This window comes from Stegastes partitus, unplaced genomic scaffold (assembly GCF_000690725.1).
Source record: "Stegastes partitus isolate 25-593 unplaced genomic scaffold, Stegastes_partitus-1.0.2 Scaffold512, whole genome shotgun sequence".
Taxonomy (NCBI): Eukaryota; Metazoa; Chordata; class Actinopteri; family Pomacentridae; genus Stegastes; species Stegastes partitus.
In genome coordinates this window covers 73,463-101,453 of record NW_007578243.1, presented here as the reverse complement: position 1 = coordinate 101,453, position 27,991 = coordinate 73,463, and the positions used below count along the sequence as shown (strand labels likewise).

At 42.3% G+C, this 27,991-nt stretch overlaps 1 protein-coding gene across 1 annotated transcript in view; it reads left to right on the top strand.

Moving 5' to 3' along the window:
• The window catches only part of kdm6ba (lysine (K)-specific demethylase 6B, a), a 130,252-nt gene that overhangs the window by 33,617 nt on the left and 68,644 nt on the right, over positions 1–27,991 (top strand). Inside the window, exon 5 of the mRNA XM_008287672.1 lies at positions 22,477–22,539. The gene's annotated coding sequence lies outside the window, so the exon portion shown is untranslated. The remainder of the gene's footprint in view (positions 1–22,476; positions 22,540–27,991) is intronic.

Sequence of the window (27,991 nt, the reverse complement as noted above, 5' to 3'; positions counted from 1 at the left end):
TTCCTCGCTTTCCTTTTTTTCTCTGCTCCACTTTTTAAATCTCTCCATCCCTCTGTCTGTCACTGGGATTTGACCTCTCGACCAATGACCTCATCAATATAGGGCTCGTTTGGGGGAAGGGTGGGGTCAGGGGTTTGTGTGAGCGTGACCCTGATGGGGGCCCCCAGCATAGTTCGATTAAGAGGAGGGGAGACGAGCAGGGAGAGGTTGTGCGGGCCCCTCATCTTCCGCCATCTTAGGTTTCCGTCTATTGACTGCTGTGGCTGCACAGATCTTGTGTGTGTGCAGCGTCTGTGTTTCCTGTCTATTCTCCTCATGGCATACGTGCAGGTGGACAATCGCTAATTCTCATCTGTCCCGCTGTATAAATCTCTGCCTCTCTGTGTCCACCCCTCCCCTCCAGTCTGTTTCTTCACCCCCTTCCGGTCTCTGCTCGCTCATCCTCATATTCCGTCCCTCCCTTCCTCTGGTCAGGTGAGAAGGAGGTGAGGAGGAGGAGGAGGAGGAGGAGGAGTATTAGCCTCACTGTCTGGAGCCAGTGGTAATCTTATATCTCAGCAGAGACAGACAGAGAGAAGAAGGGCTGCTGGTAACTTGAGCTTTACTGATTGTACATTCAACACAGAGGTCATTTTTGCAGACACTGGATATGCACACACACACACACAGACTCCACCCTGTGCCAGAATATATGTAAACATGTAACAAACGCACATTTGGAAAGCATATTTTCTTCCCCCATCCGCAATGTAATCCCAAAATGGCATTGCCATGGCGTTTGTCCTCCTCCGTCCTCTGGATACTGAGGCTTTGAGGTTCGTGCCTGACTGGTTTGTCCAGGCAGCTGGAAAATGGGGTTTAGTCAGCTCTGTGCCCCTGAGCTGCTCGAACACACACACAAATGTACATTATACATTGTATGCCATCAACACATGAAGATGAGCTGCAAGAAGGATAAGTTCATCCATCCATTTTCTATATACCGCTTAATGCTCATTTGGGTCGCGGGGGGGCTGGAGCCTATCCCAGCTGACTTAGGGCGAAGGCAGGGGACACCCTGGACAGGTCGCCAGTCTATCACAGGGCTACACTTAGAGACAGACAACCAAGCACACTCACATTCACACCTACAGACAATTTAGAATCACCAATTAACCTCAACATGTTTTTGGACCTTGTGGGAGGAAGCCGGAGAACCCGGAGAGAACCCACGCTGCACAGGGAGAACATGCAAACTCCACGCAGAAAGATCCTGGTGCCCCCACTGGGATGCGAACCAGCGACCTTCTTGCTGTGAGGCGACAGTGCTACCACCTTGCAGCCCAGGAAGGATAAGTGAATGAGAAAAAGAAATGGATGGATCCATAATTCAGGTGGAAACAAACCAAGCAAAACAGAATAGAACAGGGCTGGGCAATCCTGGTCCCCGAGGGCCAATGTCCTGCATGTTTTAGATGTTTCTCTCTTCCAACACACCTGATTCAAATGATCAGGATCGTTATCAGGCTTCTGCAGAGCTTGATGATGAGCTGATCATTTGAATCAGGTGTGTTGGAAGAGGGAAACATCTAAAACATGCTGGATAGGGGCTCTCGAGGACCAGGATTGCCCACCCCTGGAATAGAACATGCATGTTTTCAGTTGTAGAAACTCATAATTCAAGATATTCTCCCAGTTTCTTATATGCCATTATAGTTGTGAATGATTGTGTGCTATTTATTAGATTTTCAAACCAAATACTCAAACTGTACAGTGCACTGTGACTTAAATGAGTACAACTATTGTCTTTTAGTGTCTTGACTGTGTGTGTCTTATATGCAGTAATGGTAGTAAAGTGACTTCATTCATTAAAAACAAGCCAAAAAAAAATGATGCAGGCAAAACTGAAAAACACAGGTTTAAAGGAATAGATAACAGAGAGACCAGAAAGTATTGCTCAGCTCAAAGATACAGATAGAAGAGAAGTTTTACAGAGTTTTAATCAGTCAAAGCAAGTGATGGTGAAACAGTGTTCATTAGTGACTCTGGACTGAATGCTAAAGTTGCTTTCTTCCTTTCAAGCTGCTTTCTACTGAAGTCTGATCTTGCACAGTCTCTGCTGCAGCTGCTGAGCTGATCCCAATCTGAGTGTTTGCTGGCTTTGATTCAGAGACTCTTGCTTTTCGCTATTTTTTTTCATCAATGTGTAATGTGAAGTTTAGGAAACTTGGCCCAGTTTCTCAATGCTGCCTGAGCCCGTCCTGATCCTTTGAGTTGGTTCGACTTGTTGACCTGTTGAACACACTGGCCTATTTCTTCGACACAGGAAGCATTTAGGACTGAGTTAGTCATATTTCACTGGCAGAGCTGGAAGCTGCTCTGAAATATCCACTTGCACAGCTAGAGACAGATGACAAACCCAAATAAATGAGTGGAGGAACACAGCGAATGCAGATGCTTCCACACAGGTGCACTGCATTGTACGGTTATGCAGTTAACATCCAACCATCCTTTGTGGCATGAATGGATGTTAGTAACTTTTTTTTTAAAGGGTTGATTGTTCTTCGTCGCCAATTCATGCTTTCTGCAAGAGCACACGTCCACCCAAATCGACGAAGGTTGCTGGGGTTCAGAGACTCCACATGATCACAAATGTTGGGCAGCACATGGACACGACTGTGGATGTGCCAGCAAAACATGTGGCGCTTGAAACAGATAGTTTGGTAGAAGGGGGAACGTACAAGGACATTCCTGACCATCCACACCTTTAAAATTCAACATTAACAGAGTTTTAATTGAAGTAGTCACTATCGGATTTGGAAATGCTTTAATTTGTACAAGTTTTCAATCGACAGAGCCCAGACACAATATGACATTCTAAATTCTCCAGCAATCCTGTGCTCTGTCTGCGCATTGTGCTCAATACAGCTCAGGTATATTCACAACACGTGGTACTTTAGCCCAGTCTATCAGTAGCTGTTATATCCTGTAAAATTTGCCCTCTGTGTTTTTTTTTTGTGTGTTTGACAAGAGGGGCAATGCAACTATCTGCATGGACCAGTTTGGCACTATTGTAGTATGAACACAGCAGAGTGCAGTCCGCTGTCTGTTGATAAACCTGCGTGTGAAGAAAGCATGAACTGGCCTCGAGTTATGAAGACTGCTCAATTGGATAACGTTTCAATAGGAACAGTAACTAAAGTGACATCTGCGTTTAGATCTATAGTTGAAGTTGTGGTTGACAGCAACATGACCACAATGGTTGTGCATGAGTGTGATGTCTAAGGGAAAACAGAAGAGCAGCTATTCCTCAGGTGACTGAGGATGTCAGTGCAGGACATGATCAGACTTTCAAGAACAGTCCATGAACAACCATTCAGAGTGGGATCTTATAGCAGAGCTGCAGTGAATAAACACCTCACTTCAAAGATGAACGTTCATCTGGGAGTTCAGTGGTGTATAAACCATAAACCCTTGTTGACAGAGATTTTGAAAAAACAAACAAACAAAAAAAAAACAATGTGATCAGATGAGTCCTCTGTCACCATATTCTTGGCAAGTGCAAGTGTGGCTACACTAAGAGAACATGCAGGTTTGAATGCTCGACCGCTACAGTGAGGGGATCAGGTGGATCTGTTACACTGTTAGGGACATTTTACCGGCATGGTTTAGATCCACTTGAGGGAAAGATTGCTGCAAATCAATACAGGTGAAGTTTGAGCAATCACCTTTATTCTGTGATAAAAGACTTCTATCCAGATGTTAGTGGTCTCTTCCAGGTTTCCATCCATCCATTATATATACACAGTTTAATCCTCATTAGGGTTGCGGGGGGGCTGGAGTCTATCCCAGCTGACTTAGGGCGAAGGCAAGGGACACCCTGAACAGGTCGCCAGTCCATCGCAGGGCCACACTTAGAGACAGACAACCAAGCACACTCACATTCACACCTACGGACAATTTAGAATCACCAATTAACCTCAACATGTTTTTGGACTTGTGGGAGGGCAGAGAACCTGGAGACAACCCACAACCCAATATGCAAACTCCAGACAGAAAGATCCCGGTGCCCCCATTGGGACACGAACCGGCGACCTTCTTGCTGGGAGGCAACAGTGCTGTTCGCTCATCTTTATGGTTAAGTTTCAAGGATAACCTATAACGTACCAGTGTCTGCGGTGTAATGTGACTGCTCATTGTGCATTTTTTGGAGCGTCTGTACTATTCTTTGTGTGCTCTGCAAGTTGTCAGCGTTAATGCTATTGGCTCATTCTTTGGTTTATTTCAGCTAGTGTAACTATGGGACGTACTGGTGCAGTGTAGGTCTGAAACAGTTTCTCAATTAAGTTATTGGTCATTTACCAGAAAATTGAATGATTTTTCAGTGTCTAAGATCACTGTTGGTTAGACGAAACATAACTTACTAAGTTCCCTGGAGTTTTGAGAAAAGACCAGCCATTAGTATGAGAACTATTTCACAGATACGTTGATAATCAGAATACAGGCTCACTGCAGCTGTTGTACACTGTCCATATTTAGAACGTTGGTGGCATAATGTAGCAGTTTTTTTGATGTGGGTGCTGCTTTTGTTTGTTTTAGCATCATCTGCAATACACATCATAAACTTATCCACGAACAGCAGTTGATGGCGCAACACCAAGAAAAGCATTGATTCAAGAGCAAGAGATGGGACATGATACTGAATGCATATTTAAACCGCATTTGTAAGAAATCTCCACAGGGTACCTTTTTACATTTTTGATATTGACTTTTCTGAACATTGCTTAACTATTGCCAGTAACCACAGCCCCCCAGCCACAGTGTCAGGGTGAATGAGCCCTCACCAGGCTGAGGGGACCAGATGTGTCAAGTGGTTGAGCTGGGGGCACAATGGGCCCCCTGGGGCACGTTCAAGTGCCTTGGGGAGGCTCAGACTTGGGATCCCTCCACCAAACCCCGCTGTCCCTCTCAGGCCGGGGCTTTTCCTGGGCAGCGTGGCACAGTGTGTGGCCTGGCCCCGCGCCAGAGCAGCCAGCCGGCCTGCCTCTGCCAGCCTCCCTCCCCTGAGACCAAAGACAAAGCTGGGACACGGCCAGACACTCCACACTCTGTTTATCTCTCCATCACTTCCCTCCTTCCCTCGGTAGACTCGTTCTTTTTCTTTTCATTCTGTCCCATTTTCTCCGTCTCTCTCATATCACATCATCTTATCCCTTTTAGCTGAATACACTTTTTTCTGTTGTTTTTCTAACCAATTCCTGCCATGTCTTTAATGTCTCTTATTCATCATCTTTGTCATTTCACACCAAAGTCTTACACCTGCACATATGTTTGCGCTCACTTTAACCCCCTACATGCACACCCACAGACACACACAGGTGTATAGTTGTCAGCCTTGCAGCTACACACTCAGTGTCCCACACAATTTTTCAGCCCACTTTACATTCACACACATACAGTCTTCTTGAAGCCCTCTTACACACAAGTGCGCCCATATAAACAGTCATATAGCCAAACTCCACAGATCTGCTTCCCACATCCACACACACACCTCCTCCCGCTCTGTGTGGTGTGCGTTACAGTTTGTCTGTCATCCTGTCGCTGTGTGTGGGCCCCACATCAAACCAGCTGCTTAACCAATAAAGACTAGTGCTAGCCGCCACAGCTCAGACTAGCTAGCATGTATCATTGTGTGTGTGTGTGTGTGTGTGTGTGTGTGTGTGTGTTCGCCCATTCCGTCCTCCACAACCACCCACAGTGCTGCCGCTAACAGCTCTGGTTGACTCCACTGCTTTATAGGGAGATGAGTGATTCTTTCGCCTCTTTCTTTTTGCCCTTCCTTCATTACACTCATTCTCAACTTTCAGTTATTTGTTCTCCCTCATTTGCACTATTTAACTTTCTCTTTCCATCTTCCTTCCTCGTTCTTCAATGCTGAGCCTTTTCTTTTCTTCCATGTGTTTACTCTGTCATTTTCATTATTCTCTCCTTCTCTGTTTTGCTCTCTCATAACTTTCTAATTACTGCTCTGTCTGTCACTCCGCTGTCTCATTATGACTCTGAACCACAAACTTCACACCTCACTTCAAAGAACAATACGCACGCACACACACCAGCTGGAGTGCAGAACTTATTTAATACCCACAATTAACTGACATTGGAGTGTTTCATATTTTAATGCCTCTTCTGTCTCAGATATTGTTTAGCTGCTAATATTTTAAAATCTTGCAGTTTTGCATTAGAATTGTGTCCTTAATGAGTGGAAACAAAAGTCAACACATAATTCATGCAGAAGTTAGAAAAACTGTAATCATTATAACAAAATTCAGTACAGTTGTGATTTCCAGTCAGTGTAACTGCATGAACATGGTTTTGAAGTGACATGTGGACACCAGAACTTTCTCAGTTTTAGACAGAATGTGGAAAAGGTACAGGAAGATTGGGTGTCCAGCTAAATATAGTAAAACTACAGTTGCATCAGTAATAAGGAGGTATAGAATGAACCATAGTACCACTAATCAGAGCCACAATAGTCGCCTTCCTAATATGCTGCTACAGACAGTGCACTATTTGGACAATGAAGCTAAATAAAACATACAGGCTTGTTCCTCAGACTTGGCACAGAGGATATGTTAAGTTGTTGTGACTGCTCAGACAGTTTGAAGGAAATGAAATGATATCTGATGGGATCCATGTTTGTCATGAAGCTGGCCAGAATTACCACAGTGAATGCATCGTCCCACCACTGAAGCACGAGACATGTATAGATGGAACCATAAATGTCTGGGGATATATCAAAATTACTATCGACAAGTTGACTTACAGTCTGTAGAAGCTTTAAGAAGAGGAATATTCCAGCATAGTAACAATTCAAAGCACACTGTTAAAATCACAGAAAGCTTTCGAAAGAAGAACAAAGTGAAAACTCTGACCTTGACAAGAATGTTACCTGACTTAAATCCAATAGAACATAACTGGAGTACAGCACCCCTCTAGGAAAGACAAGCTGAAACAAATAGTCCCTGAAGAGCGGCATAACATCTTTCCCGGAAATTGTTAAACTCTGGTATCATCAATGCTGAGAAGGATACAGACTGTAGTCAGTAAAAACGATGGCCATATGAGGTATTTAAAAAATGCAACATTTAAAGCTCAGTAATAAAGGTAAACTGTCTGTTGCTGCCTAATTTTCTTACTGTGGGTCTTTTGTTTTTTATTTAGTAAATCTAAACTGTTAGTTTTTCATTTAAATTTAGACGTGCTGCCTTAATCCAAAACTGAAAACAGATGAGAATGTATGCATTCTTCTTAAACTGCAGGTAAAAAATATGCTGAAGTTTAAATGACTGAGTAGTTCAAACAGGCAAATGCTGGACACAAGGACAAACAAGTGTTTCAAAGCCCACATTCCTTACCGTGAACTGAGTTGGCCTTTAAGATTTGCTCCCCTGCTCTTCAAACCTCACCTCTCAACCTCACTCACCTCTTGCAACCCTTCCACCAGAGTTCCCAATTAACCCTGAAAAAGGCCGCTTTTCTTTAAAGAAAAATTTCAATCATAAACCAGAGGTTGGTTTCACATTGAATGAGTGCACAGGTCTACTGATTATGGTATAGTACAGTGCAATACTATAGCACTATATAGTCCTGTAAATTGTGATGCACGTTTACAAGACAAATTTAATGCTGTAGGACTGCCTGACTGCTTTTGTTTCGTGTGAGGTTGGACTCATTTTTTTTTTTTGTTACGAATGGGAATGTTCTTTATTTTATTCCCTTTTAACTTAAATAAAGTAACTGGCATAGTCACAGGGTCCTTCTTTGCTTTCTGGACACGATGTTTTGTTGTAGATTTAGTAATGAAATGGTGAAATTACCAAGCTTTTTTTCTATAAATATATCCAGTAGCAATGTTGGTAAAAGTCAAGTGTTTTGTTTTTTGTTTTTTTTTTTGCTTTTAATTTAATTTAGACAGTTATTAAGATTATATATATATATATATGCATATTAATTATAGATTTATTAGGATGGTGGCGTGCAGAGACGCAGCGTCCCCTTCAGGAGACAATGAAAGTGAACGTTTTGAGTGTCTTGCCTATCCCAGATAGGTCAGGACAGTGAACAGCGCTGGAATTGCGGCAATCGGTTGTGATTTGGACATACTGCACCATCACAGAGTCCTATCAGAGACTACACCGGTAGTTACCCGAGAGAGAAGGAAGCACAAACAGTGTGAACATAAATAAAAGGGGAGGAAGACACCTGGGATCCATGCTAGGCTGAAGGCTAACCCCTCCAGACCAGCAGTACCGTCCTCCTACTCTCCAATGTCCGCTCCCGCGACAACAAGCTGGACGAGCTACGTTTGCTGAGAGAAACCCGCAGAGAGTGGAGGGACTGCTTTGTGTTTGCTTCAACAGAAACATGGCTCCCTGACAATATCCCAGATGGCCATACAGCTGAAGGAGACATTATTCCAGGCGGACAGACAGACAGCTAGCTCTGAGCAGCATCTGCAGCTTCACCATCCTCACACCATCGTATGTGTCTTTGTGTCCCTGAAGACCTACCAGGACCTGAAGAGGTTCGCTACGTTCAAAGTGATGGCGGCTCGCATGGACACAGCGGCCCCTTCAGGAGACAGCGAGAGTGAATGTTTCCTGTCTTGCCTATTCCAGACGTTCATTCCACAGAACTTACTAATTACATGATCCTGATGAAACGCTCTGTCATCTTGCCTGTGCTACTGTGTATGTACAGCAAAATGACAATAAACTTGATTTGATTATTAAATAACAGCAAAGTCTTTTTTTTATTACTTGAAAGCTCTGTCCCAAGGTTTTTTTTTATTGTTGTTGTTTTTTTACAAGCAAAATTGTTAATTTATTTAGATGTGTACCTAGAATTGGAACAGTACGTCCTGTTTGACCTTTTTTTAAAAAAAATTTAACATTTTTTTAATTGATTCATTTTTTTCCCTGTTTAAATAGCTTTTGTTGAAGACACAAACCAAGTGTGCAGTTGACTTTGCATTGATGACGTTTCACAAATCCGCAAGAACGCAAGTATGGACAGTTTTGCATATTGAGAGTCGATGGTTAGCTGGTGTGCTCAATATTCAGCGGGTGGATAGGGGTGGGTGGTGAGAGGAACGGATTTCACAGATCAACAAGTTCTAGAGGAACGTTGTGATTTACACTCCAAAACAATTGTTTTTCCTCTACCGAAATAAAAATTAACAGTTTTCTTCAATCTTTGTGAATTATGACAACTTCTGTGAATTCTGTTCAACCAGCAAAACTACAATGAATTAAGAAAATTTGCTTTTCCTCTATAATCACTAGTTTTAACCATCTGAAGTAGTCAGGGAATGTTGAGCTAGTAAAGGGGACTTTAAATCCTGAACTCAAGTTGAAGAAAAAAACTGTTATCAAGCTAATTTCATTAAGTTACCCCAAATAAAATTTTGTCGTCGCTTTGTAAAAATGTGAAAATGAATTGAACTATATGGTTTCGTATTGAAGCCTTTCATTGGATCCGGTTGAAGCTAATGGCGATCATGATGCTACATTTTTATGACTTTGTCTGTCTTAAAGCTCCCACAAACTTGGAATTACTTCACGTTAGTTTTTCTACACAGCACAAGACAAGACTCATTGAGAATCAGTTTTTATGTTATTTTACAGACATTTGGAGGGCCGATTAAGGGTCTCCTACCTCTTTTCTTTCTTCGACTATCCCTCACTCAAGGGCATATTGACCTGTTGTGGACTGATAGCAGCTCTTTATGTGTGTGTGCACATTACTGGAGAGACAAGTGTGTGTGTACAGGGGGAGGTAATATTTTTAATTCTATGCAGTGTTTGAAGTTTTTCCTCAGTCGGCTCCAGACTTTAACATCAAACAGTTAGGTCACCCGCCCTCCCTTCATCTTTGCATCCTCCACCTTCTATCTTCCTCCTCCTGCTTCTCTCCCTGTGATCTGGTGAAACCAGCATAGAAGTGTCCCGCAGATAAAGTGGAGGCCCGTCAGATTAGACATACAGACGCCCAACACACACATCACAGAGGCAGGAGAGAGCACAGGCAGGCAACAGAGTTTGTGCAACCAGTTGAGACAGTGACCTTACAGAGCTGTATGCATGCAGTTCATCCCGCAGCGCCAGTTCTGCTTACCAAAAGTGCATGCATGCAGCTGGTATAGCCAGTGGTTTCATCATCACTCTGTAACCAAGTTTGACACACAGGGCTATTTTTACCCCATAGTCAGACCCACAACCCACTAGATGACTCACAAGTCACTATGTGCCAAACGCACACACACTCTGAGGATTTCCACCGTGATGCACGTGGTGGTGAAAAAGTCCTGCACACTTGTCCGCTACTCAAAGATATGTGTTTACCTTTGTTGCTACGGTGTCTGTTTGTGTGTGCACGGATTTGCATGTGCATGTGTGTCACGTGCCTCTCGGGCAAAAGCTGAACAGCTGCATGTGGTTTGTGTTTGTGAATCTGACAGTGGCTGCATCCCCCCCTCTTCTTTCTTTCTCCTGTCTGGACTCATGTTGAGCCCTCCTCCTCATTCGCCACCTATCAAAGCACTGACCAAATCTCTCTCTCTCTTCTCTCTCTCTCTCTCTCTCTCTCTCTGTCTCTCTCTCTCTCTCTCACACACACACACACACACAATGCCACATTCACTACACATACTACTTCTTTTGTGTCTTGCTCTAAGAGGAGCCAGATGCAAAGTAACACATGCTTGTGTTCCCCAAACTGGTGTGTGTTTCTTTTTTTTTTTTTTTCCCTAATATGTGTGGGTGCTTGTTTTCCTGTGTTTGCAAGTTTCTTTTGTTCCTGGGTGTTTCTCTCTGCACATTTCTGTTCTTGTTAGCCTGTTGTATATCAGCATACTGTACAGCACTGTGAGTTAAGTTGCGGGTATGTGTGCGCGCTGTCTCCTGGTTACGAGGCTCGCTGTTTTGTCTAAATCTCCCGTCTTTTCTGTTTTGGCATGCTGACTCAGCTGATCCCGAGCATTTAATAGGGTGTGTATTGCAGATCCGGCAACGTTTAATAGGGTCTGTGTGCTTTCTGGGCTCAGATTCATGGCCCCGTCAGCCAACAAGTCTCTGAACACTGTGTGTATGTGCGATCTGTGTGTGTGTGTGTGTGTGTGTGTGTGCACGCGCTGTGATACCATTTTAACGAGTCATTACAGTATATGTGTTGGCAGACGTATCCTAGAAAAGTATTTACTGTATATGTGGTCTATAGGTGGACTGAAGGGGGTTTGTGCGCATGCGTGTGTGTGCACACATGTATACAATAATGTATTGACCTTGTCTCTCATTGCCAGTTCCCAGAAGGTTGATGAATAAATAAAGGCGTGACGCCTTCCCGGTGAGCTTGTGTCTGCTGCTGGCAAGACAGAATGACATTACACACACACACACACACACACACAGAGCTATCTTCCATTCTGTTTGCAAGGCCATATTTGCACAGTGGAATAAGTTGGTTCTCTGCAGCACTCAGTATCCTACCTTTTTCTGTGCATCTGTGTTCATGTACATTTCTAGATGTGTATGTGCACGTTAGTGTAACAAACTAGCCCACAGCCCAAAAACTCAGCCTCTCCTGGTGACCTTGTTGTTTCATAGCCTGCTTGGTCAATTTTCCAAAGTGATTCCAAAGGCATGTTATCTTTGACAGAGTCCCCTAAAATTAGACTGTTTATCGGTGCCAGAAACTGTTCAAACAGAAAAGTTTTCGACAGTCCATGAATTGTGCCACTGCATTGGAAAACTTGACCAAATCAAAGGTTAAAATTGTTTTATTTTATCAAAATAATATTATTCTAAATGTCTTGTTTAGGGGCTGCAAGGTGGCGCAGCGTGGGTTCTCTCCGGGTTCTCTGGCTTCCTCCCACACAGCCCGAAAAAACATGTTGAGGTTAATTGGTGATTCTAAATTGTCTGTAGGTGTGAATGTGAGTGTGCTTGGTTGTCTGTCTCTAAGTGTGGCCCAGTGATAGACTGGTGACCTGTCCAGGGTGTCCCCTAGACTCCAGCCCCCCGCGACCCTAGTGAGGATTAAGCGGTGTATAGAAAATGGATGGATGGATATATAATGGATGGACGGATGGATGTCTCATTTAAAAACTTGCCAAAAACCCATTTGTACCAGATGCTGTAAAAAATAAAATATAATCTGCATCCCTCGGTGTAACCATGAAGCCACAACTGAATCCACTGCAACCAGCAGTCACATGACAAACACTCAAGGGACTGGGCTGAACTGCAGGCTGTGTACTTTTCTTCACTTCAGTCAAGTAAGCTGTGACACATCTTCTGAATCGCAAAACCTGCCAGTGGGTTTGAAAAGCATGTTTTCTTTTAAGAAAACATCACCAATCAGAGACAAAAAAAAAATAAATACCAGATTTTCAGCTTTATACTGTGTATTGGCCCTTGAAAGTATCATAATTAACAAAATTAACCAAATACCAAATTTAAGCTTAAAAATTTTTTAAACCCAAAGTAAGTCATTTTTTCTACTTGTTTCAGAATTTAGCAAAAATGAACTGTTTTCAGTCACCACATTCTGTATAAGAAAAAAAAGTTAAATCTGTACTATGAGCAACTCAGCTACCAGTCGTATGACAAAAGTTCAGAGACTTTTCAGCTGATCTGCAGGCTGGTTTGACCTAGAGAAGATGGGAGACAAACACGGAAACAAATTAAAAACACAAGTAGTAAATTATCCACAGTATGTAGAGCTCTACATACTGTGGATAAAAACGGAAAGAAAATGTGTACATGTTGATTGCATTTTTTTTCCTATAAAATAAATAATCAAAGACAATTCAAGTTTCCTTTTTGTGTGTGATTTATGGCATAGATTTGTAAGACTGCACAAAAGACATTTTTGAGTTCTCTCTGCTTCTATCCATGGTTATGCTGTTTCCATAGAGGTGCAGGAATTTATATTGCAATGAAAAAGTAACCCACAGTGAGAAAAAAAAAAAACGTGACAGGAGCAAAAAAAAAAAAAAAGCCCAAAAACTGCTTTGAGTTTAGAGGGTTAAATTAAACCTAAAATAAATCAATATGCGATTTGACCACCCTCAGGCTAAACGTCTACTGTGCCTCAAACTCTTTCTCAGTGTGTCAGTCTGCTGATGTCTGTGGATGTGTGTGTTCAGAAATGCTGCTATATCAAGACTGTATGCATTCATATATGTGCAAAATCATTTACACCCACTTTATTGCTTCATCCTGACTGAGGCGCTCTCATCTGGGACTATAAAGTGCTGAGACTCCCTGTCACACACTTAAACACACACACAATACAGAGCAGTGGGAGTGGTCAGTAAGATGAAGTGTCAGACCACCGCTAAGGTCATAGAGGTTAGAGCTCTGTGGGGTCAAAGGTCAGCCAGACAGTCCTGCCTCTGCACGTGCCCTTTGCAGGTGTCCTAGCAACCAGGCAGGAGGAGGTGAAGTTTACAAAAGCACATTGGAACAAATGCATATAAGCAGTCAAGGTGACATATTCTCTTTCACACCGAAATTTAGAACCACTATTCAGCATATGCGACAGCAGAATGAAGGTTTTTCGTGCTGAGTTTGATTTAATGCTTTGCGTCATTTGGTTGCCTCCACCCACCTAATGTCGTTGCGCTCCATCCTCTAATTAGTCAAACAAGAACCTTCATTTGCAGAACAGTGGCACCACTGTGTATTCCTCTGCAGTCACATGAAGTGACCAAACTAACAGAGCAGCAGATTTAGCTGCAACTTTCCCTGAAATTTTGTTGCAGTTGCGCCTTCTCGCATTGTCTCGGTGCTTGTACTAAATTATTAAGGAGTGCTTTTGCTTCCACTATTCAACATGTGACATCTGTGTACCTGTACGTTGTGTGGAAAGTCTGGTCATTGACTGGTCATGTTTAGTATACTTGCTTTTGTGTGTATTAATCTTTGTCTGTATTATTTCACTGACACAGACCATGAGTGTAGACACTTCCACAGCTCTCATTAACACCACTATAACTCATAGTAATGGCTGTCATGAATCCAAGTGAGGCTATACTAAGCAGCATAAATCACATGGGTGGTAGGTTACTCTTGTCCGTACTGTATTTATAACATCTATTCATGCAAGAATTACTTAACATCCCAACAAAGACATTAATTATTTTAGCTGGACTTCATCCATTTTGAACATTTATCTCCATCTTTTCTAAATGGATTACATGAAAATGAAACGTTTTAAAGTGAATTTTGGCTAAGGTGTCCTGAAATTACTTGACTGTTATTATAAGTGTTTGAGTTTACATGCGTTTTTCAAGGGTTAATAAACTTTTAAACATCTCTGCCTTAAGTGTACCTTTCTCGCAGACACTTCAGGGATCTGACACATGGTTTTCATAAAGGTGCATTTCTGTTTTCTAATTTAAAAAGAAAGTTACCACATGTAGTTCATAGACAGCGAGCAACTTTGATGTGGGCTTACTGGTTTAAGGTCACAGTGCTTTAAGTAAGCTATAAATTCCTTCATGCCCTGTCTCTGTCCCTGTCAGACACTCACTCACACACGTATAATAACTTGTCCCTTTTGAGGTCACGGTTGCACACATCAAAGCCAAGCAGACAGCCAAGTCAGCAACCACTTTCAAGCATATACTTCACTTCGTTAATGTGCTGGCAATTCTTCGTGTCCACGTCATGTTTGAAAAACACCTCGAGTAATTTTTCTCAAACGGGCACCCTGGCAGTCTAACTACATCTGTTTTCTGTAACAATGCTGCATGGCTGAAGTTTGAATTGATTGTAGTCACAAAAAGGCCAGGGCAGAAATACAGCTTCACAATAATTGCAGTATTTCTAAGTTGACCAAAACAGTGTTTCATCTCATGAAAAATTAAAATACACTTTTAAAAGACAATATTGAAAATACACCCTCCAAAATAGAAACTCAATGCAGCAAAGTGAAAACAATTGTGATCACTGACACTCAAATTAAATCACCTGTGATCATTGAAAGAAAACTGAGTACACCTGTGATTTCCAGTCCGCCTAATTGCATGAAAACAGTTATAAAATTACCTGCAAACCCAAACTTTATCACTTGTGGACCTATGGACTTTGTCTATCTGCATCATGGCTCCACGTGGAAAACAATTACCAGGGTGGAGTTAAGAATCTGAGTGAAATTTCGCAGAGAAAGAAAGGGTTACGGGGAGATCAGTGACCAACTAAAAATCTGTGGTAAAGAACAAGCCATAGCACCACCAATCGAAGCCACAGTGGTCCTGCTTTTATAAGTGAGTAAGCTACTTGCACAATCCAACTCTGAAAAACAGATGGGGAGCACTTCAAACTTGACAAAGGGGTTATTATTATAAATCTAAGTTTCTCCAACAGCTCAAATAGTGTGATGGACATTGCCTGAAATCAACCTCGATGGATGGCAACTTTGAAAAATAACATTGTTTGGCCTTCAACAAAGAATTGCAAGATGAAACTTTTACGTGAACCTGGCCAAGTCTACTGCAGCGAATACATAATCCCAGCAGTAAAGCACAGACACTGAGTGTGATGCAGTGCTGCATCAGTGCAAAAGGTGTTGGGGAGATAACATTTGTAGATGGCACCATGAATGTCTGTGGATATACCAAAATTCTAGCTGACAAGTTGACTCCCAGTCTGCAGAAGCTTGACAGAAGAATATTCCAGCATGATAGCATTCCAAAACTCTGCCAAAATCATTCAAGAGTTTCTAAAATTGAACATGTAAAACTATGACCCAGCCAAGTATGCTGCAACTCCTCTCGGAAAGAACAGCTGAAAAAAAATTACTTTCAGAACATCTTTGTAGAAATTCAGTATCCTCCATGCTGACGACTGGTGGCAGACTCAGAGGGTCAAAAAAACAAAGGTGGATATATGGAGTATTTTAAAAATATTGTATTGTATATTTAAAATAGTGAATCTTAGTTTGTTTTTAATTTTACAGAATACCAGCCTGTATTGCTTAGAAGTAATTAAATAACTTTAAGGTGGTACAGTGTTGAATCATTTGACATTTAGGGAAGTGCCCACTTCTGTTGTATATTGGTGTAGCGTATGTTAGAGCTATGCTTTGTAGTTCAGTTGCACTCGTTGATTTAGGGGCACCACCTCAGTTTACTGAGGAATTATTTTAAATGAAATCTCAAAGAGACTTCATTTGAAATTAAGTTTACCGGTGTGTTATCTGAAAGCTGTAAGCTCTGATTAAATTGACCTCAGTTCCCACACAAAGAAAGACACGAAACCATGAATTGGTCTAAATAAGAAACGTTTATTAACTATTTTACCATTATGATACACATGAACTATAGACAGTGAATATCGGAGTGTGTGTAGTGGACATGTTATCTGTTTACCCAGTCAAATATTGAGGATTGTGGTGAGAGTAGGATGGTCAATAACGATCTAACAGTAGGGATTAATAATTTCGTTTATAATCAGTACACTTGTGAGCTGTTAAATAGTTAAAGCATCAACCCGATCAGGAGCAGATAGAAAGGTTGGCTCTGCCTACTTCGTGCAGCGCTGATGGGAATGGAGTCTTCTTTGGGTGGAACAGTTGTTGGTGAATAGGCCCTCTTTACGTAGTTTCTTCCCAAAGCATCGTTAAGTTGCCTGGTAACGGGTTCTGCCGGGGAGCTCAGAGACGCAGTGTTGCAGACCGTTAGCAACTTTCCACGTTGGCTCACAGGTGGTGGATCTGTAGGTAGCCAGCGTCCGGCGTGTGGTGTGCGCGCTCCTCAGAGTTGATGAACAAATTATTTTACTATTAACAGTGGCTCTCGTTGTGCTTTCGGCCACATTTGGTATTAGCCGAAGAAAACAAAAAAAAAGGTTTTGGAAAACTGAGAGCGAAGCCACAGTGTAATTGATCTGTCACAAAAATCTCATTTCTACTGATTCTTTTTGGTTTGGTCTGACAGAATCAAGTGTGTAAATTAGATTTTAGATGAAGGGGAGCACTATCTTAATAAAACTAAGTCAAAACTAAAACCAAGAACTACAAAAATGAAGATATGTAAAAAGATGACAGAAAAAAATGCGGCCAAAGAAACTTTTTATTACTGGTATGCAGCACCAGTTTTACGACTGATTCTTATCTGCTCCCCCCGCCCCCTCTGCTTGCTGGGATCACAATTGGTAAGAGTGGGGAAGAGTATCCATAGAAAGAAGAAACAGCACTGTTTCTTCTAACAGGACTGTTCACACCTCAATGAGAGTCACCGTGCCTTTGAAGTTGTTGTTTCAAAAGTGTTAGTGTTCCACTTGTGGTTTCATGCCTCTGCAGGAGGTATGAGTGTCCATGCTGTAAGAAAATGCATGCATCACCATTTTTCCAGTGGAGTGCCAACAGCGAAGTTGATCACAACAGGTTGTTTCTGTAATTCTCTTTTGTGACATTAATAGTGGTTCTTCCTGAGAATGAGTGGGTTTCCCCGTTCTGCGTAGTGTCCAAGGTGGCAGTTTTATGGTGGGAGTACATCCAGAATTTAAATAAAAATCATGCTTGTTACCTGGTGTGTCCCTTTTCTTGGCATTCCAGGGAAAGTCAAGCGGTGTCCACTACGTTGGTATTCAAGAAATTTCATGCACATCAAGTTCCATAAACACAACACTGTAAAGACTTCTATCATTTCTTATGTACAAGCATATAAAAATAGTAAATAAATAGTTTTAAAAAATCAACAAAAAAAGAGCCAGTCCCAAATTGTGGAGGAGGTTTTCTTTTCGTGCACGGCAAAAGAGGTGAAATTAATAATGTTAATTAGTGCAGACAGTCATCATAAAGTTTTGATATCTCACTTATAATAATAATTCATATTGAGATGTAAATCATTACCTTCACTCCACTTGCAGCTGGACATAACATCAGTACTCCGATGCAGTAATTTTCAATCAGTAATTCAATGTGGCCACATGTAGAGACAAACCTCTGAGAGCAAAATAAATCCAAGTTTGTGAGACAGCGTCACTTTGGGAGACAACCGAGACAGAGCAGCTTGGACAGACAGAGATAGAAAAGGCAACAGAGAGATGAGAGCATATGGATGGAGGAGGGAGAGAGCAAGAAGAGAGGACTAATTAAAAAGTAGACTTTAGTTGGGTGTTGATTCCATGAGGAGTAATGGTCCCAGGTGTGTGAAATGAGGGGAAACAGGAGAGATGAGGGAAGGCAAGGGAATCTAGGTCCCCATATGCCATATGCTGTCTATCTTCCCCTCTTTCTTCTCACTCTCTTTCATTTCCTTTCATTTCAGGCTTTGCACTGACTCACTGAGACAAGCTCATCTTGGATTGCTTTTCTTTATCTTTCTCACTGCTCTGTCTCTCTCTCCACATCTTTACTCGCTCTTGCAGTGCACTGCAGGTTAACTAAGGTGACAATGGGACTGAGTGGGCGGTGGTTTGGCGACAGAGTGTTTGCGTGGCTGTTTACATATGCTTTTGTGTGCATTTCAAAAAGCCTCAATAGCATCCATGATTTGCGCTCACAATCTACGGTGTGTTCAGTGTGGGGATTTCTATTTGCTCTTCTCTCTGTAGATACGGATTTCGGTATTTGTCTTACGCATTTTTGTTTTAATTGTTTGACTTATCTTCTGTTGTCATTGCTTTTTGTTTGAATGTGAATTTCTCTGTGTGCATTGGGTAAGACGGCAGCTTTGCCAAAGCGCAGCAGGTCTGGTTGTTGACGTGCCTCTCTGCAGGTTTTGCTTTGTTGTACAAATTTGTGAGTTCCATCCACGTATCCCGACTAGTGTTTCAGGCCTTGACTACATTGCAGGGACATACCACGAGTTTAAATGACATGTCATCTAAAAATAGCTGCTAAACTCGCTCACCCTTCCCTGAACGCAGTCCCACTCTGGCCGGATAACCAACCTCCCCCTCCTCATCACGGATCTCTCCACCCCGTCATGAAATGCAAGCTGCTCCCTCTGTACATTCCAGGAATGAGCCAACTCCCCTGTAAATTAGAGAGAGGGGGCTAGTCATTGTTTTCTGCCAAACAAAGCCATCTAGCAAACAGAAGCGGAGTAGCTTCCAACCTGTGGTTAGTTGTGTTTACCAGCTGAGGGGCCTGGAGGGAAGCTGCTGTGTCACCATGTCGGAGTGCCTCAAGGCTCCGTCCCGGGGCCCCTCTTTGGTCTCTTCTTTTTTTTTTTTTACCTTCCTTCTGTTGTGACAGTGTGCCTGTATGTGTGCCCATGTGTGGGCCCTCAGGCTGTTGTCAGGCAGATCACGGGAGCTGTTGTGAGTTAGCCTGATTGTCTCTGTCTACCTATATACCTCTGTTCCCTAAAGAAGGAGGAAGAAGAAGGAAAGGAGGGAGAGGGGGAGTGAGGAGGGGGTTACAACAGAGGGATCGAGTGAATTCCTTGACGTGCGCAAAACATGTCCGCAGGGGGAACTGCAAGCCCAGCAAGATTCACAGACTTCCAACTTCTTAAAACAAGTTCCCCCTCCTCCTGCCTTCCCCATTCTCATCCTCCTCCACCACCACCACCCCCCTCCCTTCCTCAGCCCTCGAGTAGTTGAAGCCAAGGGATAATCTGTGGAGGAATTCCAAAAGGCAGGAATCCAGGGATTATCCAAAAGAAGAAAATGGTAGATGATGGAATTTTTATGGGTTTACCTGAAATGATTGCTCAGGTTTTGTCCTTTCAGATTTTAATTTTTGACAGCATGACCAATTTTCAGCTCACAAATAAGGTGATAGAAATTAGCTAAACAATACAGCATCAGTCTGAACCAGATGTGCTTCTCCTCGCTGAGACATTTATAGTGCTGTTGCCATGCTGCAGTAAACCTCTATAAGAGGTCTCAATTTAGTAAAAAGAAATGTTTATTAATGACAGTAAATACCCATGTTTTAAATGAATTCACAGACAAATAAATACCCTGAAATTAATCAACAGTTACACAATGGCATGTTTTTACTGCTTTTCTGACATTTTAAAAGCTATTAATAAATCTGATTGATAGACAACATATGCCTGAAATGAAGTCCATAATTTTTCATTTTCACCTTGTTAGTTTAATCATCTCCCATCAAGGCGCAACTTTCCAGAGGTGGGTTAAACCTAGTTCTGGACTGAAATTTAATGGAAAAAGTCTTTAGCCAAGGACAAGCTTAGTCCATGTCGAGGAAACTGAATTTAGCATTAAGATATTCTGTTTTACCAATTACATATGATAATTTGTCCACTTGACCCAATCTGGGTCAGTCCAGCATGCGCAATGTGCTGCCTAATAACACATATTAAGTCAGGGCTGGATTAATTTAATTAATTGGCAATTACATGAGAGTATTTTCCGCCTTCCATATTTATTTCCTTGTATTATTACTGTATAAAATGGATATCGTCAGTCTGTTGGTCAGACTAAACAAAGTCATGCTGAGGCATTTCTCAAATGTTTCAAACATTTTTTTTTTTACTAAGAAGGAAAATATACAACAAATCATTATTAATTATTATACTTGTGCTAAAGGTGTCCCTCTATGGAACTCGTCTGTACGTATTTTAGTGAAATAATTATTGTTTTTTTGTTACCTTACATGACCTCCTGCGTATGGGACAGAAAGGCTTGTTGCGCTCCGTATAGCTCCAGTAAATATAGGTTGGTAGGAGAGTATTGTTTAGAACACATTTCCACCATGTGTGTGAGGCTGTTATTGTAAACAGGGTGCATCTTTTGGGCTTAGCTCCTCCTGTCCTACTTAACTGGTCGATAAACAGGCTTTAGCTTTAATTATGTGATGTCTGATATTGCGCCTTCTTACATCATCCTGGTATCTTGTTTATGTGTTTTGTCTGGCTGTGTGTTATTTTGTGCATGCATTTGTGTTTGTCCATCACTATTTCCTGGAGCGTGTGTGTGTGTGTGTGTGTGTGTGTGTGTAGTTTGGATGTCTGAGGATATAATGACTGTGGGTGTATGTCTGGCAACTGTAATCACTGCTGCTCTGTGTGGTTGGTCAGTACATTGGGTTTTGTTCTCCCTGCATGTGTGTGTCTCTATTTTCATATATACAAGGAGGATTTCATCAGATCTGCTATTTGTTTAATGCCACTACAAATTTTCTGCTTTAGCCCACTGTGTCCTCATCTTTGTGGCTGATTAATATGTTTTCTGTCTTAATTTGTTGTTAATGTGTCATATGTGTTGCTGCTTGCAGGATAAATAACAACATTGACCTCCTTTACTGTCAGTGTACACAGTAATATATTTATAGCTTTACAAGGTTACTCATAAAAGAAATAGAGCATCCTTTGTTTCCTTCCACTCCTCCGACTGTGATATATGTAATATTTCTTTTCGAAATGCTTTATATTTTGCAGTTTGAGGCACAACTAACTTTCTTGGCTCTGATTTTGATAAATAAATGATGACACCTGAACCGTTTTGCTTTGATGTCAGTCAAGCCGCTTTTAGACCTGCACTCCTATCTGTTAATCTGACAGCATCTGAATGTGTCAGCTTCATGTCCAAAAGAGCACCCTGCTCACTTTTCTGTAAAAGTCATGACAACTGTCTTACTAGGTCAGACATTTCCATTCCACCAGCAACAAATGCTACTTATCTTGTGTCTGAAAAAGGGCTCGATATAGCTTATGAGGGGTTTTACAGGAAAATAAGTTCAAGGAAACACTGTAGTACTCAATTATGCACTGTATGGTCAAACGTTTGTAGATATCTCTGTGTCCAGGGATGTTTATATTGCTTTATGTACAAATTAAGTTAAAAAAGATAGGGTGTGTGTCCGATTTCTGACTTTGGTGTGGAAGATTTGACTGACCCTGAACTTTGATATTCACCCCAAACCAACACCTTTAGGATGAACTGAAGTGCAGGCAGAGATGCAATATTGGTGCCAGACTTCACTCATGTGCTGAAAAGGAGCAAATTCTCGCAGTCAGGTTCCAAAATCTCATAGAAAGCGTGACGAGTGGAGGCTGTTCCATCAGCAAATTCATACCCACGGTTTTGGAATAAGATGTTCAGCAGTCACAGATGGGTGTAATGCTCTGTGTCTACACCAAGGAGGGTAGCCTAATTGACCTAATTTTCTCCTGTAGCAAGATGACGGGTGGCCAGTGTCCCGAGTGTTTGGAGATGCACTGAAACTGAAGCACATTGTGCAGCAACAGTGCAGATGGGAAAGCGTTGAAAAATCTAAACATGAAATGGAGAAATAATACTCTCAAACTGAAACACTCTTGACTAAAAATAGGAAAGTAACACTATAGTAGAGTACGTGCAAGTCTGCAAAAGGCACATGAAATGCAATAGAGGTGTTGGGCTGTGTAAAGTGGGTATTTACTCAGTCGTTGCGTTACTTTCTACTCTATATTAGCCAATGCCACTAATAAATGTGTGTAATTTGTAATATCTGTGTATGTTTGCTTTTCAGGTACAGGTGTTGGCCCACCCAGTTACAGTCCGTCCACACCCACAGTGTGTTCAGCAGTGGCAGGTAAGAAGAACAAATGTATCTGTGTGTATGTGTGTGAAAGTATATGTGTGTGTTTCTACCCTAATAGATTATCGATGCACTGCTGGCTTGGTTGGCTACAGCAGACAGTGGAAATGGGTCTGGACTCCCTCGAGGAAACAAGATATCTCCAATACGCACACACTGCACACAGCTAACACACACGAATGCATGAGCTACAAACACGGGCGCAATTTGACTTGGTAGGAAGAAAAGCTCTCATGCGCAAGACTTTAAAGCACATTTTTCACACCCACACACACACACTTACGTACAATTAGACACACCACACACCTGCTGGGTGTTCAGAGGAAGCAGAGCTCTATCTGAAGATGAAAGGAGTAGAGGAGGAGAGACGGGCAGGAGGAGGAGGAGGATGAGGAGGAGACAGGCAGGACAAAGAAGGGGCAGATAAAGAAGAAGAGAAGGAGCACGTATGAGGAGTGACAGCCAACTCTTCCACCTCTCCTCCCTTCTTCTCTCCCACTCGCCTTTGTGAACAGATGGGTGGAGGTACGAGATTGTAATGAAAGCCAAACCAGGGAAAAAAGGGACAGACAGACAGACACATACGTACAGTACAAACACACTGTCAGTCACACATGGCTGCACGCACACACTTTCACTTCAGCAGACAGATGCAATACTTTGCATTCCTTTTTGCTCATTGTCTCCTCATTGTCCAACTGCTATTGTATTTACATATGACATGGTCACAGTGTGCGTGTTGGACATGGACCAGTCAGGTCAGACAGGTTTTACAATACAGCGAAGGCAGCGTACAAATCCAGTGTAAAAAAAAAAAATCAGAAGTGATCCCGGTGATGTTGATGTTTTTTTCCCGGACAAAGGCACAGAATCAGAGGAGGGAGGCAGGGATGGAGGGTGGGAGGCTTGAGGCAGATGATGAATCAGATGAACAGAGGGAAGAAAGAGAAAAGGCAGAATGAAGAAAACAGAAGGATGAGAGGGAGAGAAAGAAGAAGGCATCAAACTTGCGAGCCCTGTGGGTCTTTGCTTGCAGAGGGAGGAGAGCAAATGGAGGCATGGTGGAGAATTCAAATGTCTCGGTGTCAGTGAGTTCACCAGCCGCATGTCCTGAATTCAATGCATATCATAACATGCTGCTGTTGGTGTTTAGAACTGATGAAATTTGTGAAATGTGGTGTTACATTTTTAAAGCTACACCAGGGACTGTTCTGTGTCGGCAATCTCAAAAGATGCCGACGAAGTAACAGTTGAACTTTTAAGACCTGCACTGCCTTGAACTGCACATAGCACACTGATGATTGAACACTGTACAGCAGGTAACAAAGGCACCAGGTAGATTGTTGCACTGAAGTTGGAAGTTGTGCAGCTATATTGTTTATCCCCTCAGCAGTTTACAAATTGTTCATTGCGAAAGCTGTTGTTTCAAAGACCCCTCCAGTGAAAGTGAAAGTTGTTTTTTTTTTTTATCGTGTTACCACGGGTGTGTTTTTAAATGCTGGAAGACGTAGCATGACTTAAGCAGTCAGTGCCATGGCTGAGTATTTCTGTCTTGAAACTACAGTGTACCGATTGCAGCTTAGGAAACATCAATTTAGACTTCCAAGGTACATTACAGACCTAAGAAACTATTTCTGTCATCTTGCAGGGTGGGACTTTTCTTATCGTTGTTCTTCTTCACAATTTTTGGTTCAAATACATATGGCTAAATTACTCCAATATCACAACCTGCCATTGTGTAGCATAGGGTTATTTTTACAGTGTTTTAGCACTGAATAGGTAAGCTGGAGTGTCGAGCTGCAGTGGGTGGCGGTAGGGTTATAGTTGGAGCCAGGAGGAAGTAATTCTTAGCCATTTTAGGGCGTGAAGGGGTTATTTTCACTTCAAAAATGTCTCTGTTTTTAGGGGTTTAATCAATGCCTGAGATGGAGTTTGGGGGAAAAAAAAAGGCATGGAATATGAATGACAGAATGTATAGTTGTGGATGTTGCCTTGAGGGTAAAATGTAGGTACTGGGTCTTGATGAAAAAATTTAAGTAATAACATTTGCAGTTGGAGCTTTCCTGCCTTTGACAGCATGGAACAGCAGCATGAGAGTTCAGCTGAGGTGAACAGGATGGCTGGATTTTACATGAAACCTTTTCAATAGAATTTTTTTTCCGCCAGAAGAATGCAATTTTGAAGTCTAATGTAGTTGGAGTAAATATGACATATTTGGTCAAAGCAAGCACTTGTTTTTCCCACAGTGTAGCCAAAAGGTTGTTGGCGAAATGAGCACTGTCAGTACATGTGTGTCTGCAGTCTGCTTTAGTGGTCTCTGAGTCTATACGTCGTCAGCCTGCTGCCACTCTGGTGGTCAAATGTGCTGCCAGCATGGGCTCCGTGTTCAAAGTCAAATAAGTTCAGCCCAAGTTTTTTCGGGCCAGACCACCCTCTCCACCTCCCTCCTCCAGCTTATGTTTACATCCAGATGTCAAGTGAATTTTATGCAAACTTTTGAAACGTTGCAAAAAAAGTGAATTGCAAATGATGAGTTTTCCTTCAGTCACTTTGAAATGGATAAATAGACTCCCTAAATGTCAAAACTGAACATCAGCTAGAAACTTGGAACAAATCTTTCAACAGCTGATCAGTATTAAGTTTTCTTGGACATGATATGTTACGGTGTTTAACAGTTTCCAAACTGTCTTTTAACTTCTCTGTAAAAAAAACTTTCGTGCCAAAAATGTCACCAAAGATAATGTGAATTATATGTTGTGACCTTCACAGTCATTAGATCTTAATCTAACTGAACACCTGTGAGAGATTTTAGATCGACATGCTAGACAGTGTACCACCATTATCAAAACACTAAATGAGGGAATATCTTTTGGAAAAATGGTGTTCATCACTCCAGTATAGTCCCACAGACTTAATGAATCAACACGAGGAGAACTAAAGCTATTCTTGCAATCATGGTGATCCAACATCTTTCTAAGACACTCAGTTTATTTGGTTTTGCCTTTCATTTGTCACCTGTCTGTATGTCCAGTAAATAAAATGCGACCAACAGCAGCCACTTAGCTTAGCATAGCATAGAAACTGGTCCTGACATCCCTGAGAGTTTAGAAGACAACCAGCAGAATGATCAAAAATTGAAAAAACTTGGAACGATTTTCAACATTTTTCAAAGTAGTCGTTTTTTTGATCATAGCTCTAATTTTTTATTTTTATTTTTTTAAATACTTGGCTTTTATCTGCATAGTGAAAGCACGGCTTGGGGATGAGCAAATTTACTCGATGTGAAAAACTGATGATTGTTTAACATTAGCGTCTTCATTTCCATAGAGGTGGAATAAACGCAGCAGCCCCTTCAGGAGACAGCGAGAGTGAAAGTTTTGAGCCTCTTGCCTAACATTCATTCCGCAAAACTTACAGCCAAGAGACTTTGCTGAACATCAGGGCAGTGAACCTCGCTAAAATTGCGGCGCTCGGTTGTGATTTGGACATACTACACAACACTGAGTTCAGTCTGAGACTACACCAGCAGTTACCCGAGAGAGAAGGAAGCACAAATGGTACGAACGTAAACAAAGGAGGAGGAAGAGAGCTGGGATCCATGCTAGGCTGAAGGTTAACCCCTCAAGACCAGCAGGACCGTCGCTCCTGCTCTCCATTGTCCACTCCCTCAACAACAAGCTGGACAAGCTACGTTTGCTGGGAGAAGGTCGCGGAGAGTGGAGGGACTGCTGTGTGTTTGCTTTTACAGAAACATGACTCCGTGGCGGCGTCCCAGACGGCTATACAGCTGGAGGGGATGACATTCAGAATTCTCGCCAGGATTTTTTGACAGCGTGTCAAAGCGGGGGTGCCTTCGCGAATACGGCTAATGGTTAGCGGCGAATGCACTAGCGAATAGCAGCGGTAGCCAAAGGCGATCCTAGGTTCTGAGGGGTCCCAGGCAAAGAGGTACATGGAGGACCCCCCATACTACCCCAATCCCAATTTAGGGTTAGTTTTTCCTCCTCATCCCATCTCTTCTTCCTTTTCTGAAAGCCTAATAAGTGTCGCTTCATTGTGCTGAAAGTTCACTTTCTTTATCAGTCAACCAGACGGTTCGGTTCGGTAACGTGGACGGGGGGCCCTACTGGGTGTGGTTGCAGGGCACCACTTTCATTGCACTGTATAGGGGCCTGCATAGGTTTAACCATGAACCGCATTAAAGGGGGTTTGTGGTTGTCACTGCAAAATGTATCAAAGTGTAGCCATTAAGGGGGCCCCAGGCCATTGCCTGGTTTGCCTGTCCTGACGGGACGCCTCTGGCAGTAGCAGCGAAGACGATGGTTGAGAAACTGCATCAGCGCTTGTTTTCCTGCTACATTCAGGCAGCAGCGTAACCGGCCGTTACTCTGTTATAATGCTGGCGAGAACCCTGGACGTTGTTTCGGGCAGACAGACAGACAGACAGCTAGCTCTGAACTTCTCCAGAGCCGCTGCAGGAGCAGGACACTGAACATTGTCAGGGACTCCTCACACCCTCTCCATAAACTGTTTGAACTACTGACATCAGGCAAACGTTTCCAGAGCACTGAAGGAAGAACCTCCAGACTGGTCAACAGCTTCATTCCACCAGCTTTCAGAATGCTGAACTGCTGATCCAGATATGCAAACACTTCTTCATTTAATTGCTTTTCATTTTTGGATCCTGAAGAAACGCTCTCTAAATTCATCGTAAAAATCACAGAGATATGTGCATGTGTCCCCACAGAGAAGGGTGTTATGGGTAATTTTAGCCATATGTTGCTGATTATTCTGGCACGTTTGCATGTACACACAGTATCAGACACATTTATTGCTGACAAAAACTGCTTCAGCTTCGCTTCTAAATGTTTCTTTTTCTTTTTTGTGGTAACTGAGTAAAATATTATTGATCACAGTATCAACAGATCAGCCTTCCTGTGAAAAGAGAAGGCAGAGAGGGTATGATATTTGTGGGAGAGGGGGAGTCAGGAGAGACGGGGCACAAACCAGTGTTAATTGAAAACAGCCGTACCTTGTTAAACATTAATTGGCAATTAATCAAACCTCCTCCTCACCCCCAGTTGAATATATCTTTATATCTTTTAAAAGAGAGAGAGGGAGAAAAAAAGTAAATTATTCAAGGTAGCACAAGGAAAGCCTGTTCTCTCTCCCCCATCTCTCTCTCTTTCCCCCATCTCTCTCTCTCTCTCTCTCTCTCTCTCTCACTCTCTCTACCTCTACTTGTTCTCTTCTCCATCTTCTTACCCATCCTCTCTCTCTCTCTCTGTTCTTCATTGAGCCCATTAATCTACTTTTCTGCCTTTATCTTTGCTTCCTTCCTTCTTTCTGTCTGTAGTTCATCCAGAGATGGAGAGAGAGGGAGTGAAAGAGAGATGTCACAACAAGGAGGAAATGCCAGAGGGGAAAGGATGGAGGAGGAGGAGGA